Source organism: Cricetulus griseus, chromosome 4 (genome assembly GCF_003668045.3).
Source record: "Cricetulus griseus strain 17A/GY chromosome 4, alternate assembly CriGri-PICRH-1.0, whole genome shotgun sequence".
In the NCBI taxonomy this organism is placed as follows: domain Eukaryota; kingdom Metazoa; phylum Chordata; class Mammalia; order Rodentia; family Cricetidae; genus Cricetulus; species Cricetulus griseus.
This window is the reverse complement of record NC_048597.1, coordinates 190,074,848-190,093,919: the sequence shown is the minus strand read 5'-3', so window position 1 is coordinate 190,093,919 and position 19,072 is coordinate 190,074,848. Positions and strand designations below refer to the sequence as shown.

General features: G+C 38.0%; 1 long non-coding RNA gene across 4 annotated transcripts in view; it reads right to left on the bottom strand.

Annotated features, from left to right (window-relative positions):
• LOC107978100 overlaps window positions 1-19,072 on the bottom strand; it is a 68,718-nt gene that overhangs the window by 25,847 nt on the left and 23,799 nt on the right. For 2 of the 4 annotated variants that reach the window (XR_004769646.1, XR_004769647.1), the window contains 2 exons: window positions 3,722-3,815; window positions 2,961-3,045 (listed from right to left, as the gene is read on the bottom strand). This is a non-coding gene — a long non-coding RNA (uncharacterized LOC107978100). The other 2 variants (XR_004769645.1, XR_003484600.2) reach the window with 2 other exon arrangements.

Here is a 19,072-nt window from a genome sequence, read left to right as displayed (position 1 = left end):
AACCCTCCATCATCCTATATGTGTAGGCTGTCCCTCTGTAGACAGAAATGTGAACACTCCTGGCAAGACTGAGAAAGAAACAAAGAGCATTGCTCAGGAGGGGGTGGGTTGGGACCTTTACTGTACAGGGTAGAAATGTCACATGACTTATTTCCTGCAGGTATGTAGAAAGTAAACGATTAGTGGATGTGTCCAGGTTCTTCTTTCCACAACCAATCAAACATGAGAAGCAAGAGGCAGACTGAGGGAGGAACTCCTCAGGAAAATGGAAGCTAAACTTGAGAATGCCGGAACTCCTTGGCCTATTCAGATGGCAAAAGTTGCAACGAACGGGTTGTTTAAAAATTATCTTAAGAGAAACTAAGGGTTTCTTTCTTGATTCTTTTGTTATTAACAACTAAGCTGTTTGCAAGGCCTCATAGCTCAAGCCTATAATCACAGCTACTTGGAAGGAGGGCTGAGGTAGAGGATCGGAATTTCGAGACACACCTGGGCAAGTTCAGATAGCTGATCTGGTTCTCAAAATAAAAAGAAAGAGTGCTGAGGCTACAGTTCAGCAAATTTGATGCCTTGATTCAATCATGAAAAGTAAGAAAGGAAGTTATTTCATTTAATGTGGTTTTATGGTTCTAAACTTATCTTTTTGATCCCTAGTTTTGCTCCATTGTGGGGAAATAATATGAATTCAATAACATTGATGGTTTCCTACGTTTTAAATGGGAATAACCACAGTTACTAACCAATGCTGGTTTCTTATCTCAGTATGGTACCTTTGGGGCAAATAACTTCTTTTCTCATTTTAGAGATGGAGACATAAATTCCCTTTAGTATAGATTGAAAATGGAGCCCCATCCATGTCTGATTTACATGTTTTAGATGGTAAGGTTTGATTCTTTAAACTGATGAAGTATAGATGAGATTTTTTTAATTCAGTATTGAAACATCTTTAAACTATAGGAGACTGACACTTTTGGAGACCTTGGGATGAATAAATGTATTTTTCATGTGACCTCTGAGAAGCAGAGAGCTGATAGAGATATATGGAGCAGTAAGCTCACTGAGATGTTCATAACCATCAAGAGGAAAGTGTCATTTGGAAAACTCCTTGGAGCCTAATGCCATTTACCAGCTGCAGGGAAAATAGAAATCCAATGGAGGAAATATCTAATGCTAAGATCACATTGCCAACAGAGAATGAATAAAAGCTGGATGAAATGTAATATTCATGTGTTTGAAAACCACCGCCAAGAGTGTAACCATGTGTACATAGTAGAGGAACTGTTAATTCAGAAAGGTGAGCAGGCTCAGAAGGGTCCAAGGGAGCGAGATGCTAATTACAGCCCAGTTTGTGTCCCAACACTTCAGTTTAAGGAGAAATTCAGGTGCAAATTCCTGGCATGTTTATGATGCAGTCCATATCAGGGAGCTCATGTGGCCTCCCCTCAGAGAGCTTTCCCCTCAGGAGTACTTTCCAGAGTTGAGGCACACAGGATGGAAAGATAAAGAAAGGACTAACATAAAACATCTGATAAAGCTGAAATTTCAATGCTTTTTTTCCCCTTATTTCTCCCCCTCATTCTGAGTAGACAAACATTCTGGAGGGAGGGATGCCTGTGAACAAAGCAAAATTAACCAGGAAGTCCTGGGGAAACAGAGCTGACAGCTACCGCCCTTTGTGCTGTGGTTACTGGAGGATTCTAAATGCAGCCTGAGCTGGGAATCGGGTGTTTTCCTCTGGGGCCCTTAGAAACTAGCAGATGTTTATGAATCATTTGGAATGAGTTTTTTTTAAAGGGCAATTCTAATGTCTCAAAATGTGATCTGTATTCCCTAAAAGGCACACAGTGCATTTTGAACCCAGATAATCTAAAAGGACACCTGATAGCTAAACTCTGTACTGAAGAGATGTCAATGCCTTACACTGTCTTGGTTGGGGGTGGAATGGGATGGGGGACATGATGTAATCCATGTTATAAAGGAAAGATTCCCTACTGGTGGCCACATCAACCCCCCCAATCTGCCCAGTGGACGGGTACAATCCCCCTTACAGCAAACATTATTAGCTGCAGTTACTTCATATGCAATGTAGTCAACCAAAAAAAAATCATAATTATGCCAAAAATTTCCAGGGCTAAACATTAAAAAAATTATCAAACCGTATGAACAAAGAAAAGTATAAAATTATTATTAAATGGTTTCCAAATAAGTTCAGAGAATGGAAGGAATAAAAGCAAGTAGTTAAATAGATACAAACTAACTTGACATATTGATTCTATTTCCAGTTTTAAAAAATTAAAACAAATGAAAAATGTTTTCCACCAAACCCAAATTAATGGTTTTTGTGGTTGTTGACAGCCCAGACTAGCCTCAATCTCTCTATGCACCCAAGGATAAACTTAAACTTCTGATCTTCCAACCTTGATGTCCCTATTGCTGGGATTACAGGTGGCCATCACCATGCCTGCTTTAATCAGTGCTGGGCCCCATCTGTCCAGGCACTGCAGCAGTTAACTGAGCTATGTCCTCAATCCCTAAATGATGAATTTTAAAGAAAAGTTAACACAGGATTGTAAGAAAGAATCACAAAAAGAGGGAGAATAAACACGTGGACTAAAACAAACAGATTTGATTTTTAAAGTAGAGAACAATGATGTCCAAAGTACTTGAATATGGTGTGTATGTGTGTGTGATACATGAACTGGCATAAAAGGAGCTAATGTGTGTGACGGTTACTATTAGTTGTCAATGAGAGAATTTAGTATCACCTGGGGTCTCTGGGCAAATCTTTGAGAGACTTGATTACATTAATCGATGCTAATTGTAGATTAGTACAATCCCAAGCAGAGAATCCTATAACTAGATAAACTAGAGAAAAGGAATGGACTAGCAGCTTACATCCATCCCTCTCTGTTCTATGACACTGGATGCAATGTGAGCAGCTGCTTCAAGTCATGACTTACCTTCCATGCTGGACTGTGTCTTGAACTGTGAGCTACAATCAAATCCTTCTTCCTTAATTTGACATTGTCACAGTACTTCATCAACCTGACAAGAAATTAATGAAAAAAAAAAAAAAACACGTTTTAGGGTTCTAACATTTTATTAATAGAAATGTGATCATTTAATATAAAACATTATAAAAAGTAGTAAAAGGATACCCCAGGCTTTGGTGGTGCACACCTTTAATCCCAGCATTCAGGAGGCAGAGGCAGGCGGATCTCTGTGAGTTCGAAGCCAGCCTGGTCTCCAGAGCGAGTGCCAGGACAGGCTCCAAAGCCACACAGAGAAACCCTGTCTCGAAAAACCAAAAAATAAATAAATAAATAAAAATAAAAAATAGAAAAGGAGTAAAAGGATGCCACTAATAAATTAACAGCATATTGCCAATCCAAAAAAAAAAGTAAGTAGCAAGAAAAGAAAACAAATTGTGGCTCAAATGTGAAACCATGTCTCCCATAGGCTCATATGTTTGAGCATTTGTTTCCCAGCTGCGGTTTCTGTTTGGGAAAGCTGTGAAATCTTCATGAGGTCGAGCATCACTCACGGGTAGGAGAAATGATTAACTGGAGGCAGGCATGGAGGCTGTGGAGCCCAAGCCCACTTCCACTTCACTCTGTTTCTCCGCTGGAGCTGCAACGTGACCGCTGCCTCCTGCTGCCTTGCCTTCCACACCACGATGGATTCCATCTCCTCAATGTGAACTTTGATGCAAATGTTTTACCTTGGTTTTAATTTCTTGTCTGGCTGAACCTTAACTTCATGGCAATTGTTTTCATGCAATTTTCTTAATGAATCATTTCTTAAACTAAGAAAAACTGAAATAAAAAAGATTTATTTTATTCATCTGAGGGTGTGTGTGTGAGTGTGTGTGCGCGCGAAGAGGCCATTGCATTCCTCAAAGCCATAGTTACAAGGGTTTACAGGATGGTCATGGGTCCTGGGACCCTAAATCTATACTCTTGATTATGCAACAAACACTCAACCACTGAGTCTCCTCTCCAGCCTTCATATGATTTTGTCCTAATTTACATTCCTTGAATACTGCTGCTGGTAGTGACAGATTTAGCTTCCATGTAATTAATTAATATTAGCAATGGCAGATTCTTTACAAATTTAAAACATTTATATTATGTATAAAAGACTTTTAAGAAACACTAATAAAGAGCAGGACTGGAGAGATGGCATGGAGGTTAAGAAACACTAATATAGGACTGGAGAGCATTAACTGTTCTTGCAGAGGACCCAAGTTTGATTGGTCCACGCCGCCTACTTGGAGTGGGTCACAATGCCCTGTATCTCCAGCACTGGGGAGTCTGATACTTCTGGCCTCTGCAGGCACCTGTATTCATGTGCACATAACAGCCCAGAGATACACATCATAAAAAATAAAATAAATCTTTCTAAAAAACTAAATACTAATAAAATTACCATTATTTACATGAATATATTAAAACAAACCTTTACCTAGAGTTGGAACTTAATTATAAAGATGATCAACTACACTAAAAAGTGTTGCAATGCCCCAAAGGTTTTACTGTAAAGAAAATGTGTTGCTTTAGGGTCTAATATCAATTAAACACTCCTCCAAAGAACATAACACCAAATCCAAAGATAAGAGTGGGAATCAATGTATAAATAGGTCAAAGCCATTTTCAGAATTTTCTTTCACAAAATTAATAATATTAACCATGAAAAACAGAAAAGTAATACACACGATAGGGGCTTACAATGCAGAAATTAAAAGTGGTTAGAAAACATTGTAAGCAGCTTTATGCCAATGTAAAAATTTATACTATGGACAAATTATTTTAAAATACAAATTTCCAAAGTGAGTAAAAATAAAGTAGCTGATTAGCCCAACACTCAGTAAAGAAATAGAGCCTATAATTAAAGTGCCTGGGACCCAAGTGCTATCACTTACAAGTTTGAACATAATTCTCTCTCATGTAAAGGAAAAAACAGAACTCATTGATGGCCTTTCAGAATGCTCCTAGAACAGAAATAATACAAACATTCTCCATCATTTTTATGAACCTTATCTTAATACTGATACCAAAACACAGTGAGAAATTCAATATAAAAGTTTCATACCCATCTCTTGTGTAAACATCATCAGTGAAATGCTAAACAGAATATTATCAAGTCAAAATCTGTGTTACATACACAAACACACACACACACACACACACACACACACACACACACAAAATCAGTACTGATATCTCCACCTAGACATCTCATATTGTCCCTTCCACATCCACCAGCATGGCCTCTCCATTCTGCCTTCCTATGGTTTGAGTCAATGGGAACCACCAGGAAAAGATGGAGAGAAAAGTGGTATATAAACAATTTATCCCCCAATTTCTATCTTGAAGATTCATCTTAGGTTGTCTTCATTCTTTGAATGATCAAGACTCTATAGTAAGCTCTCATTTCAAGCTTTTTCTTTCTGGTTCTGGCAGCCATTATTTCTCTCAAGATTAACATATAAAAGAAAGAAATTGGCAGAGCAAAGGCTGGAAATTCTCCCCTACCTGGGATACATGCAACAAAGAAAATTCTTAAGAAAAAGCCTACAGCATAAAACCTTGGAAGAGAGAGTGCTATGGAAATTACAAAAGGTCATGAGTCTCTCGGAAACCTGGCACTAGGGAAATTCCCAGGAATCCACAAAGACAACCCCAACTAAGAATCTAAGCAATAGTGGAGAGGCTACCTCAAATGCCCTTCCCTTATAACAAGGTTGATAACTACCTTAAATGCCATCATAGAGCCTTCACCCAGTAGCTGATGAAGCAGAAGCAGAGATTCACAGCTAAGCACTGAGCAGAACTCCTGAAATTCAGTTGTAGAGAGGGAGGAGTGATGAGCAAAGGGGTCAAGACCATGCTGGAGAAACCCACAGAAACAGCTGACCTGAGCAAGTGGAAGCTCATGGACCCCAGACTGACAGCTGGGGAACTTGCGTAAGACCAAACCAGGCCCTCCGAATGTGGTTGTCTGTTGTGGGGCTTGGGCAGTAGGCGGGGCCACTGGCAATGGAACCACTATTTATCCCTTTGGGAGCCCATTCCCTGTGGAGGGATACTCTCTCAGTCTAGATACACTGGGGAAGGCCTCAGTCCTGCCCTAAATGATGTGACAGAACTCAATGATCCCACATAGAAGGCCTCACTCTCCCTGAGGAGTGGATGGGGTTGGGAAGGGGAGATGGTGGGGAGAATAGGAGGACAGGAGGGAGAGGGAGCTGGGATAGATATGTAAAATAAGGTTGTTTCTAATTTAAATAAAAACAAATAATTTTTAAAAAGGTCATGAGACTATAGCTCAGTGTTTTGTGAATGGTTGTATTTTTCCTGTTCATTAACCTGCCCATTTATCCCACAAAGCCCACCAGCAGAGACAATTCACCTGGTACAACTGTCTGCCTACCGGGAGATGAGCAACACATTTGAAGATGGAGCACACAGACCTGAAACAATTCTCTGTCTCTGGAAGACACTGTTCCAGGAAATACTCATCTTTAGTCTAATGAGGAATTTGCTGAGCATGCACTCTCCAGAGACAAAGAGCTCGAACAGAGTGCTGGAGATGCAACAACACAGCAACAAATTAAGAAGAAACGTGTTCACAGAAGTCAAACCTGGACACAGCACTAACAAGTCTCTTCTCTGGGAAGCCACACAAATGACCCTGAAATGAATACTGCAAACAGTAACTGAGTACATGATGACTTATGAACAGTGAAGGATCACAAAATATGTGAGGGGTTTCTTTTAGAACCTTTGATTTAAAGTAAAAAGAACAAAGATATTAAAACTAAGAGTCATGAACCCAAAAACTACAGAGTGAGCCAATGAAATAATGTAAACAGTCTTATTACTTGGACAATGTGCAAATCATGAGCTTTTAGTCAATTTCCAAAAATAAGAATAGAAGTTTAAGTGAATTAAATGCACTTTGGTTTTATATTGCTTTGATTCTGTCATTAGTTGAGTAAAATGTATTTGTCATCAAATATTAAGTTAGCTCCAAGATCCACATCCAAGCACCAGACTAAGCTAAGGGAGTCCAGTTGAAGAGAGGGAGAAGAGAATATATGAGCAAGGTGGGTCAAGATCATGACAGGAAACCCACAGAGACATTTGACCCAAACTTGTGGAAGCTCGTGGACTCTAGACTGACAGCTAGGGAGCCTGCATGGAACTGAACCAGGCCCTCTGCATGTGGGCAACAGTTTTGTAGCCTGGTCTGTTTATGAGACCCCTGGCAGTGGGCCCAGGATCTATCTCTAGTGCATGAGCTGGCTTTTTAAAACCCATTCCATATGACTGGGGTGGGGGTGGGGGGCTTGGTCCTGCCTCAACTGAATGTGCCAGGCTTTGTTGACTCCCCAGGGGAGTCTTTTCCCTTTATGAGGAATGGATGAGGTTGGGGGGGGAGAAGAGGAAGGGGAGTCTTTTATTTTTTAAATAAAATATAAAAAATCATTTATCTATAAATTTTACATTTAAATTTAGAACCCAATAAAAGACTACAATTAAGGGAAAACTATATATAAATTCTGTGCTATATTTATTTTACTATATCAGCTTCATCTTAAGATTCTCCAGTCCTGTACTCAAAAGGAAGTTTCAGTAAAAGACTGGCTGTATAACGGATATACCAATTTTAAGTGAAATCCCCATAAGCGAACCAAGTGTTCATCTCCAAGCATCTCCTAAAGTTGACCTCCAGATTAAGAATGAGGTTGTTCTCCAATTAACATTAAGTGGTCATCTCTATTAATTATTAAAATGTAATTCATTATACTTTGCCCTGTGTTTTTCAACATTTCCTTAACAGTTTGGCCTTCTCTGACCAAAGCATGCAAAAAACGTGTATCATTAAAGAAATACAACTCCTCTGTGATTTCACACAAGAATAAAAACCAAATTATAGAATTAGAAACTAACAAGAAAAATAAATGTATTAAATTTAGATCCAGTTAACTAATTTAAAAAATTAACAGTCAGATTGGGCATGGTGTTTTATACCTTTAATCCCAGCACTTGGGAGGCAGAGACAGTTGGTTGTATAAGTTTAAGGCCAGCCTGGTCTATAGAGAGTTCAAAGTCAATTAGAGATACATAGTGAGATCCTGTCTTTAAAAAAAAGTCAGTCTTAATTAATTAATTTGAGATAAAGAAAAATGATCTTTAAACAGAACTTAATATGGGATGAATGAATGAGAACCTTAGCTTAAAATATGAAATTATATTTTCTCAATTACCTAAGTATAATGCACTAAATTAGTAAAGATTTAAATTTTCACTTTTGTTATGATCACCAAGACCACAATCAGGTCCTCAGATATGTAAGGGTGACATCAAAACTGTTTATATTTGGATTTGACTAATGTAACATGTATTCTGAACTATATGCTGGTTTAAATGCTTGCAGTATTAACTCACTTGTTTCACTTGATTGGCATTCCATGAGTTGGGTACCATTACCATCTCTATCTTACAAGCAAGAACCAAAAGTACTCAAACAAGCATGTTTCCCAACAGAAAGCTAAGGTTGTAACTCCAGCACTCTGAACCTGGATTCCATGATCTTTAGCACTTTACAAATATCCCTCGATGATGCTTCACACTGAAAATCTACAGCACCATCATTACACTTATTAAGTTGGGGTCTTAGAGTGCAGCTGTTTGTCATGGTCCACAACAATGAATCCATGCCTCTTTTTCTGTAATGACTTCCTGACTTCCTATTGGAGATATAGGGACTCCTCACTTACTCTGCATGGAACACAAATCAGAAACTTGATGAATCAAAGAACCCTCTGTTTCTCATCTCAGACTTTTTGAACAATGTATCCTACACATGTATTCTGAGCACAGGGAGTTCATTAGATGAGCAGTAGTTTTCATCCTGTTTGAAGCTATCTGTCCAGTAAAGACAAACATGTTAAGAAAAGCCTCAGACACATCGTTCTCCAACTCCAAGATCACAGCTAACTCCTAGACAATGGTGATCCAACCACAGCTCACATCAGAAGAAACCAGGAGCTTCTCAATACAGATTTCAGGTCTCCAACCCAAGAATGTCTGACTCAGCAGGTCTGGTGTAGCATATAGGAGTTCATGTTTTTGACAGTTTCACAAATAATACTAATGACAACAGTGACACACCCAGACCAGTCTCTGAGGAATTCATAGCAACGTTTACTCAGTTCTATGGAAACTTATTTCTTGGGAGAATGTGTCATTTGTGAATTTAGACCTTTAATTTTAAAAAGAGATCAGAAAATTATAAGAAATCACAAAATTCATTGGCCTGTTATGAGAAATCTTAGAGACATTTCTCATCTACCTTAGTTAATTCTACAATTTTTTCAAACTAAATGCCTGCTGTTTTCACCAGGTTGTCTGTTTAATCACTTATAACTAGTGTTCTGAGAGATAGTGAGTACGTGGCTGTTTTCAAACATTAATTTATCTGCACATAGGTTAATCTAGCCAGGTGTTTTTGTTTTGCATGTGGACTTATACCACTAGCTCACAAATGCCCCAAAGGGATCCATGTATCCCTTATTAACACTTATACTTTAGGAGTGAGCTATAGTAGAAACATCACTAATCCTAGTCTTGGAGCCCCTAAAATTATGATGTCAGCTGATGCTGCATTGAAGATACATAAAATTCAGAGTGAGACCCAGGTGGCTAAAAAAATTGGCATCAGCTTTGGCAAAATGTCATGACACATCATGGTAATATTTTACTAGATCAGTATTAGAATTAAGTTTCTAATGTATTTAGCAAGTAATTAAAATTCATAATTCTAACATCATACAAGATTAAATTGTTTCACCTATTCTTATCAAACCCAACATCAGTTCGCCTCTTGGCAAAGGAATAAAGGAGCCTGAAGTTTTGAATATGTAGTATTTTGTTCTCAAACATAAATTTCTCCTTTAGCAACATTCTAGAACACTTGCTTAGAGTACAGATATGCTCCCTTAGCTAAGATTAGCAAAAGTAGCTTCCACTGCAGATTATCAGTACAGAGATTCTCCCTTCCAATCATTGTTTTACTATTAATATACATTTTAAAATACCACTTAAATAAAAAGAAAACTTGAATTGACAACACAAAAGATACAATTTGCCCCACTGTTAACATTTTACATTAAGATATTCATTTTAACCAATTAAGAAACTCATTCCTGTGGAGGCACTAATTCTCCCTCTCTCAGTAGACATTAGTTGCCTTTAGTTCTTTGTCTGCTGGTTGGATGTCATGATATTTTCTTCTTTCTATGTTAGTATGTCATATTGTCATTGTTCAGAATTTGTTTAGCCAGCCATTTCTTTTCTTTTTTTTTTTTTTTTTGATTTTTTTGAGACAGGGTTTCTCTGTGTGGCTTTGGAGCCTTGTCCTGGCACCCGCTCTGGAGACCAGGCTGGCCTCGAACTCACAGAGATCTGCCTGCCTCTGCCTCCCGAGTGCTGGGATTAAAGGCGTGCGCCACCAACACCCAGCTTAGCCAGCCATTTCTAAGAGAGACAGTTTCACTCCATCGTTCCAGCCCCTTTTCCATGATGTTTCCTGAGCCTTAAGTGCAGGAGTTGTGTTGTAGATGTATCTATTGGGGTCACCCCCCATCCATTGACCACTGCACTGTGTATAGTTGTGGGTCTCTGTGAGTTTTAAAATGTAGGAATCATACTGGACTAGTACAGTGGCAGTAACAGGTTCTCATCTAAGATGCATGATCTCGCTATCCCTGAGAAGATGGCTTGCTTGCCTTCTAGTACTACACATAATTTCCCTCCAGTTGAGTGGATCTGAAGTCCCATTAGACAGCTGTCAGTTACCACCAACTATAAGTGCTTCTGTTGACCTTTAGGGATAGCTTTCCATGTTGGTTATTGTTGCTCTGAAATCATATGCATACAGACAACAAAAGCAGACACAACAAGTTGCATTTCTATATTGGGGGTGTAAAATAGAAGAAAAAGGAGCCATCAGTTTGAGAGGGAATGAATGGGAGGACATGGGAGATTGGAGGGAAGGGATATGTAAGCCCTGAAGGGAGGAAAGGAAAGGGGGTAAGTAATATAATTAATTTGAATAAAACCATTAAAATATCATTTGGGGCAGGGCTGGGGAGGAGGACAGGAGGGGGGAAGAGAGGGTCACTGGGGGTCATGGGAGAATGGAAGGGAGAGGGAACTGGGATTGATATGTAAAATAAGATTATTTCTAATTTAAATAAAAAACACACAGAAAAAACACTAAAATAAAAAGATATTCATTTGCCGGGCGTTGGTGGCGCACACATTTATTCCCAGCACTTGGGAGGCAGAGGCAGGCGGAGCTCTGTGAATTTGAGACCAGCCTGGTCTACAAGAGCTAGTTCCAGGACAGTCTCCAAAAGCCACAGAGAAACCCTGTCTTGAAAAACCAAAAAAAAAAAAAAAAAAAAAAAAAGATATTCACTTGTTATCATTAGTAGATCAGTATTAATGAATTGTTATAACTAAAGTCTAAAGCTTCTCAGAGTTCCTTAATTGCTACCTAATGCCCTTTCATCTTCCAAGATCCCATCCAAGATTCTTGGCTGTAGAACTTTTGCAGACTTTCCTTGTTTTGGATCATCTTAACACTTCTGGAGAGTTTGGTCCTAATATAGTATTCTCCTCAGGCTTTCTTTCTTTTTTAGACTGGGTTTATGGATGGTGTATAGAAATATATCTCCCTTCCCTCTCTCCCCTCCCTCCCTTCCTTCCTTTATCTCTTTTTAGTGCTGTATTGCTCTCTGACAATGTTAACTTGCTCCAGCATTATTTTGAATATTTTTGTCCAATCCTAGAATCATTCACTTCTCCAAAGATCCTTGTCTTCTTGAATTAGGAAATAGACTTAGAGGAGCTAATGACTCTGGAATAGAAGTCGATCACTTGGGTTCTGAAGCAGGAAAATTGCCTCAATTTACAGACCACCTTGAGCTACAAGGTAAGTTTGAGGCCATTCTCTCCTAAAATGTGAAATTGTCCCAAAGTAGCAAAAAAGAAAGAAAAAAGCAAGTAGTGGAGAGAAGGAAAAGGAAGAGACCAACAGAGGGGGAGGAAAGAGCATTAGAAATTAAAGACTGAGCCCATGGTATGCTTGCTGGTACTAGAGTGTCATTTCTTTTAAACCTGCTCAGCTGTCTGAGTAAGAAAATCTGACTGTGTCTATGGCTATATAAATGTCTGTCTGTCTATGTTTGTGTATGTCTATGTATATATGTGTGAGTGTCTGATGTATATGTGTATGGGTGTGTGTTTATACATGTGCTCATGTCTATATACATGCATGTATATTTGTGTTAATGATTTTATGTATGTTTACATAGGTCTGTATGTGTGCATATGTAAATATATATATATATATATATATATATATATATATATATATATATCTTCTTGTAAAACTCCTACTGTCATGCTTTCCCCACTTTGATAGAGTTTGGCATGTGCCCTTAAACTGTGAGCCAAAATACACTTAAGCTGTTTTTATGAGACATTTTGTCACAGGATCAGAAAAAGCAACTAATACATAGGAAACATCTCCCATGACAAATGCCAATGCAAAATGTCTGTTTCTTCACAGGGAATGGGAGAGTGCTTATTCTCAACCAAATATGAGTGACCATAGCCAAGAAAACAGATTCATGTTGCCCTGAGTAGTATATTCCAGCACATGAATGATTGCATGAATATAACAAAACTGTAAATGAAAACAATTTATAATGCATTGTTGGGACAATCAAGTAGACAAGTGGGAAAAGTTTTACTGGGGGATTTAGAAGTTATCCAAAGACATTCTTAACTTCTGGGTTGGTGAATGCTAGTGGTCAATCAATATATTCAAAAGTATTTTACTGGGTTCCTATATAGTATTATATTCCTTGATGTCTAGAGTACTGAAGATAAGTTATTATTCCCTTCTTGTTTACTTTTTTTTGGTTTTTTTTTTTTTTTTTGGTTTTTCGAGACAGGGTTTCTCTGTGGCTTTGGAGGCTGTCCTGGAACTAGCTCTTGTAATCCAGGCTGGTCTCGAACTCACAGAGATCCTCTGCCTCTGCCTCCCGAGTGCTGGGATTAAAGGCGTGTGCCACCAACACCTGGCTACCTTCTTGTTTTCTTTAGACCAATTTGATTGTATAGGCTGTGTCTCATGTATGAGATGGCTAGTTAGGAAAAATTAGCCTTCCATATCTCAATTGTTGCAACTGTTATTTGTAGTACCATTTTGTTTATTCTATTATTTTGGTATTACACTAGGTTCAAGTTTGGGAAAGCAGATGATTAGTCATGTTAATCAAAATATCATATGAAAATAATATATTATGATTTTAAATCCCCTTCCAAGAAAAGTATTATTTTTCCATGTAACAGATATCATTAGCATCAGGGATAGAAACTAAAGACTTGCAAGGAGCCAGGATTTGAGACTTTTGAGGGGAATGACAAACAAAGACAAAAATCCTTTTTATTTTAACACAATTAGAAAGAAAAATAAGATTCCAAAGGAAATCACTTTGTGGTGTTGCAAATCAATTTTATTGACAAACTGTATCCCTTTAGTATTTTTTTCATCCTGGCTACCTATCTCATAGGACCCTTACGGACACATGTAATTGGTTACAAAATTAGGTTACAAAACCTCTCTTCTATGAAACAACCTTTTTAACTGCCCTGTTTTTTTAAAATAAACCATTTTAAAGGCATGCCTTTATTTATAATTGTCAGTAGATTAGGTTTACTTAAAATTACCATTAGAGACTGATTATTTTTGTATACTTTGTATAAAAAGAATTAACCTAACTCTTTGGGAATCCCTAACAAGAATCAATAGAGTCAAGTTTAGCCTAGAAGAGACAGTAGTCTGTGTATGCCATTAAGAATTTTGAGAGCCTTTAATTTGGCTTATATTCACAAGTGTGGCAACAATGCTAACCTAGTGGTTCAATTGGTTGGAATCAGCTAATGTCCTTCACTTTTCTTTAGATGAAAATTTTCTATTATTTTTTTGCCTTTGCAGGTTTACATTCAAAATAGAAAGTTCCCTAAACTGAGGGTTTGTTTTGAACTTTTAAAATAGGTTTCTACCAATCTAAAAACTTGAGTTTTCCTCCAAATTATACTGAATTTTTATTATTATAAAAATTATTTTTTGATGTTAGTGGAAAAACTGAGTGTGAATATTTTATTAAAGTAAAGTAGGAAGCCTGGGTAAGTGTCATAATAAAAGTATAATCAATAAGAAGGTGTTCTTCATGTAATTTCACTAAAAACAAAATTGGCATTATTTAGTCATTTGAAAAAATACACCAAAGCAAATTCTGAATATTCTACACATTTTGTAAAAATTTCTAGATATTAAGAGGTTTGATAAGTAAAGAGTATTGTCGAGGTAGTTTTGAGTACAATTGTTTGGTGATCACAATTGTACATATACCAACATTGCTGAAGGTGGCTATCACTCAATTCATTTGAATCCATAAGAAAGTGTCCTCAGCAGCTGGCATGAGTATCTGGAAAGAAATACAAATTGAGGAGTGTATTTCCTGAGGTTTATGCCTCTGGAAGCAGTTCAGAATGAGGTTCTTTCCATTTAGATTGAAAAGGGTATTTAATGTTGCAACATTATTATTATTATTATTATTATTATTATTATTATTATTATTATTATAACCATCATCATCATCATTATTTGGTGAAATCTTCTGGGGTTTGGAATCATTCCCTTAGCCCTACATGTTTGCAGAGGTCTCTGTGCAAAGACTGTATAGACAATCCTGAATTTTTAATTATCACCTTTAAACTGGCTTCTGATAGTGTGCAATAATCAATCTCCCTTTCATAAAAAAGGCTCATGTATCCTCTGTCTTTTTTTTCAGCACACCTGATAATTACCTTATATACAGGAAATGGGTATTTCCAAAGGTGAGTCTTAGATTTCGAAGAGCTGATGGAAGTGTATCTGGCAAGTTTTAGTGCCATATTTTCATTTAACCAAAAAATCTAGACTATTGAAGATTGTAGGAACAACAAAACTTCTCTACAATAGACCAACTTTTTATAAGTGTCCACAGGAAAAAGTGTCCAATGAGTTTCACAATCACTATGTAATTTATCAGAAATTCCTCAAATGTGGATAATTTTGTCTAATAGAATTTTGTCAACTGCTAAGACAATGACTTTAGGACAACAGAAAGCTTTAACCAAGTGTGAAAGCACACACACAGCAATAAGACAGGCTTTGATCCTCATGTTGAAGGGTTAGATAAAATTTAATTATCAGGTCAAACTGAGTGATTCATTTCAATAAGGGATTAATCATAAAATTTTTCTCTCTGTCAGATTTTTATAAAGTCTACTAAAAGACGATCAATAGTTTTAGAAGCCCTTATTGTAGTAAACAGAGAATCAAGCGTCAGTTCTACTCAGCATTCTGAATTTTGATACTGGGAATTTTCATATACTTTATTAGAGCCACCTCAGTCACACCAATGTCATCGTTTAAAAGTTTTGACTCTCACAAGCCTTCCTGTGATGTATTTCATCCTTCTATATTTGTGCTAATCTTTCGTTTTCCATTTCAAATGTATTCTTTTATCTTAGGACAACTCATTTTAACAAAGAAAATCTTTTCTTTTAATCTCCTTTACTAAATCTATGCAACTGTTAGTGTTTTATGTTTGATGGCTCCCATCTTGTGTTTCTTTGTAAATTGTTTATTTATAAAGTGTATTACTTAAATAAAATAAATTTTATATTTTAATAAAGACTCAGGAAGTTACACACAAAACACAGACACAACATGTTAACAGTCTGAAGACACTTTTGTTCTCTCTTACCAGCAGATTTAAATTAGCTAATTTGTTCAAGATTTGTCTTATTACAATAGGCATTTAGAAACTGCCTTGGGTAAAAGCACCAACTTCTCATCTGTGCCCACAAGGAAACCAAAGCAGGATGAAAGTCTGCCATCTCTGTCTTCATTTTATGCCTGTCTCTTTTACACTAGGCCACACCCCCTGAGTGACTCTACTTAGGCATATTAATTATTCAAGGCATATCTACCTACCCCATCCATCTAAACCCCCTTCAAGGCTGAAGACAAGGAAATAAGCCATTGTCTTGAACCTTCTATAACCTTAGATTCAAGAACCTGCAGTACCACCCCTAGATGAGAGCAATAATCCATGTGGATGAGACTGCAGCCTGGAGCATGAGCAATAAGGACTTTCTACTGCCACCCTGAAGAAATGGAATTCAAACAATGAGCAGGATCACACTTTGACTAAGGTTTTTAATTACATACATCCCTTTATTCATTATATTCTGTTTTATATATCTAAAGTTAAATCTGATGCTGGGAATTATAATGGACTTGAAGTTCTGGTCCTCTTCATTTGCCCTGTCTAACACAGCCACATTGATCAAAGTTCCTTTCTTTGTTCACTATGATTATCTTTTTACTTGGTTTATTGGAAGAGCCAAGCGTGGCCTATTAGCCTGAAAGAGCCTTATAGAGGCTTTCCCCTTAAAATTCCTGTTATGTTTGAACTGTTCTAGTTTCACGTAATTTTCTGTAACAAGATATTCTGAGAGGGGCGAGGAGGACAGGAGGGAGCAGGAAGGTTGAGTTGGGGGAAGAATAGAAGAGAGCAAGATAAGAGATACCATAATAGAGGGAGACATTATAGGTTTAAAGAGAATTCTGGAACTAGGGAAATGTCTGGAGATCTACAAAGATGACACCAACTTACGATCTAAGCAACAGAGGAGAGGCTACCTTAAATGCCCTCCCCTGATAACAAGACTGAAGACTAACTTACATGCCATCCTAGAGCCTTCATCAAGCAGCTGGCGGAAGTAGAAGCAGAGACCCACAGTTAAACACTGAACTGAACTGTAATCCAGTTGCAGAGAAGGAGGAGTGATGAGCAAAGGGGGCCAGATCAGGCTGGTGAAACCCACAGAAACAGCTGACCTGAACAAGGGAGAGTTCTTGATCCCTAGACTGATAGCTGGGAAACCAGCATGGGACTGATCCAGACCCCCTGAATGTGGGTGTCAGTGAGGAGATCTCGGAAATCTATGGGGCCCCTTGTAGCAGATCAGTACTTATCCCTAGCATAGGAATGGTCTTTGGGAGTCCATCCCACATAGAGGGATACTCCCTGAGCCTAGACACACCAGGGTGGGCCTAGGCCCTATCCCAAAGGATATGACAGACCTTGAAGACCCCCCTATGGAAGGCCTCACCCTCCCTGGGGAGCAGAAAGGGTATTTGATAGGTAGCGTGTTAGTTGGGGCGGGGCAGGGGAGGAGGGGAGGGAGAGGAAACTGGAATTGACATGTAAAACAATCTTGTTTCTAATTCAAATAAAAAATTAAAAAAATATTCTGAGAAAAGCAAAATAGAGGGTGAAGGTTTTATTTACAGGTTACAGCCCATCACGGCAGAAAACTCAAGAGACAGGAACTACCTATCATCCACATATAAAAGCAGAGAGAAACAAATGCATGGTTGCTCACTTGTTTCTTGCTTGTGCTTACCTCAATTTCCATATTCTCGTACAATACAGTTCAGGACTTCCTGCTTAGGGAATGGTGCCACCCACACTAGGATAAATCTTCCATATCAACTAACTTTATTAAAATAATCTTCCAGAGACATGCCCACATAAAAACTCAATGTAGCTACTTCTTCATTGAGATTATTTCCCTGGTGATTTTAGATTGTGTCATATTGACAATTAAAGCTATCACACCATGCTACCATGTTCGAAGATAGAAGCAGTTTAAATAAAAGTCCATAGTCACAGAACAAAAGAAAACTATAAATCAAGGCATTTCCCAAGTACACTGATGGAAAACCACTTTGATGAATTGCTTAAAAGCAAGAAAAATGCTGTTATATGGTCTAAATAGTGACTGATGACATTCTTAGCGTTTTGTATTAGAAAAAGCTAGAGGTCAGTGAATACAATCCAAATGTGTTACCTGCTTATTGGCGGGATGCTATATTATACATAGTTGTGGACAATGAATATCCATTAAGGGTACTAGAAACAGTCCAAAGTATTTTTTTCTGCAGCTGTGATACACCCCAACTCTCTACAATCCTGAAGTTTTTAGTCAGTTGGTCTAGTAGAATTTTTAAAAAAGGTGTGGCCTTATTCTGGGAACTTCAGTTCACACAAAATACTGGCTGGTTTAAACAAAAGAAATTATGTTCTTAAAATTACATAGTCTGGAAATCTAATACTAAGATGTCAACAACTTCGTTTGTACTGCATCTTGTGTCTTTGGGTTTCAGATGGCTACCTTCTCACTATGTCCTCACATGCTCTCTGTTTCTTGCATGTGCTGCCCTGATGTTCTTTTCTAGAACAAGAGACACACTGGAGCAGGGACTGCTCTTAGAATATTATTTAATCTCCTAGGGTCTCTGCCTTTAATAAAACAGCATGAGTGTTCAGAACTTCAACATATGAATTTGTTAGGTAGGTAGAAGAGGTGTGTAGGGGAAGCTGTAGCCACGCCTTCTTAGGGGCTGGCTACAGGTGTGCCTGACTACGCTTGTGAGGGCGTGGTCAGAGTGGCATAGTGGGACTGCGTTTGCGGTTTCGGTTTCTCTTTGGTACTTGCTGTACAGGCTGCTGACCCACCGGCTGGCTAGGTCGCTCTGTAAGTAAGGCTTTTCCCTATTAAATACCCTTATATTTCTACCTGACTCCGTATTGGTAATTTCCCACTATAGAGGTGGACTCCTGAGTTTATTTAGAATGTGAAACCTCAAGTCTAAGAATGTGCAACTAGCACATTGCCAGAACCAGAACTCCATAACGTCAGTGGGTGGTAGTAGACATGGGAGACATCAGATAAATAACAATAACTAGTTTTTAGAACAAGGACGTTCTAATGCCTGCCGCATACTTATTGAGTGAACTCTTTAGACCAGGCTGGCCTTGAAATCAGAGATTTGCCTGCCTCTGCCTACCAAGTGCCAACACCACCTG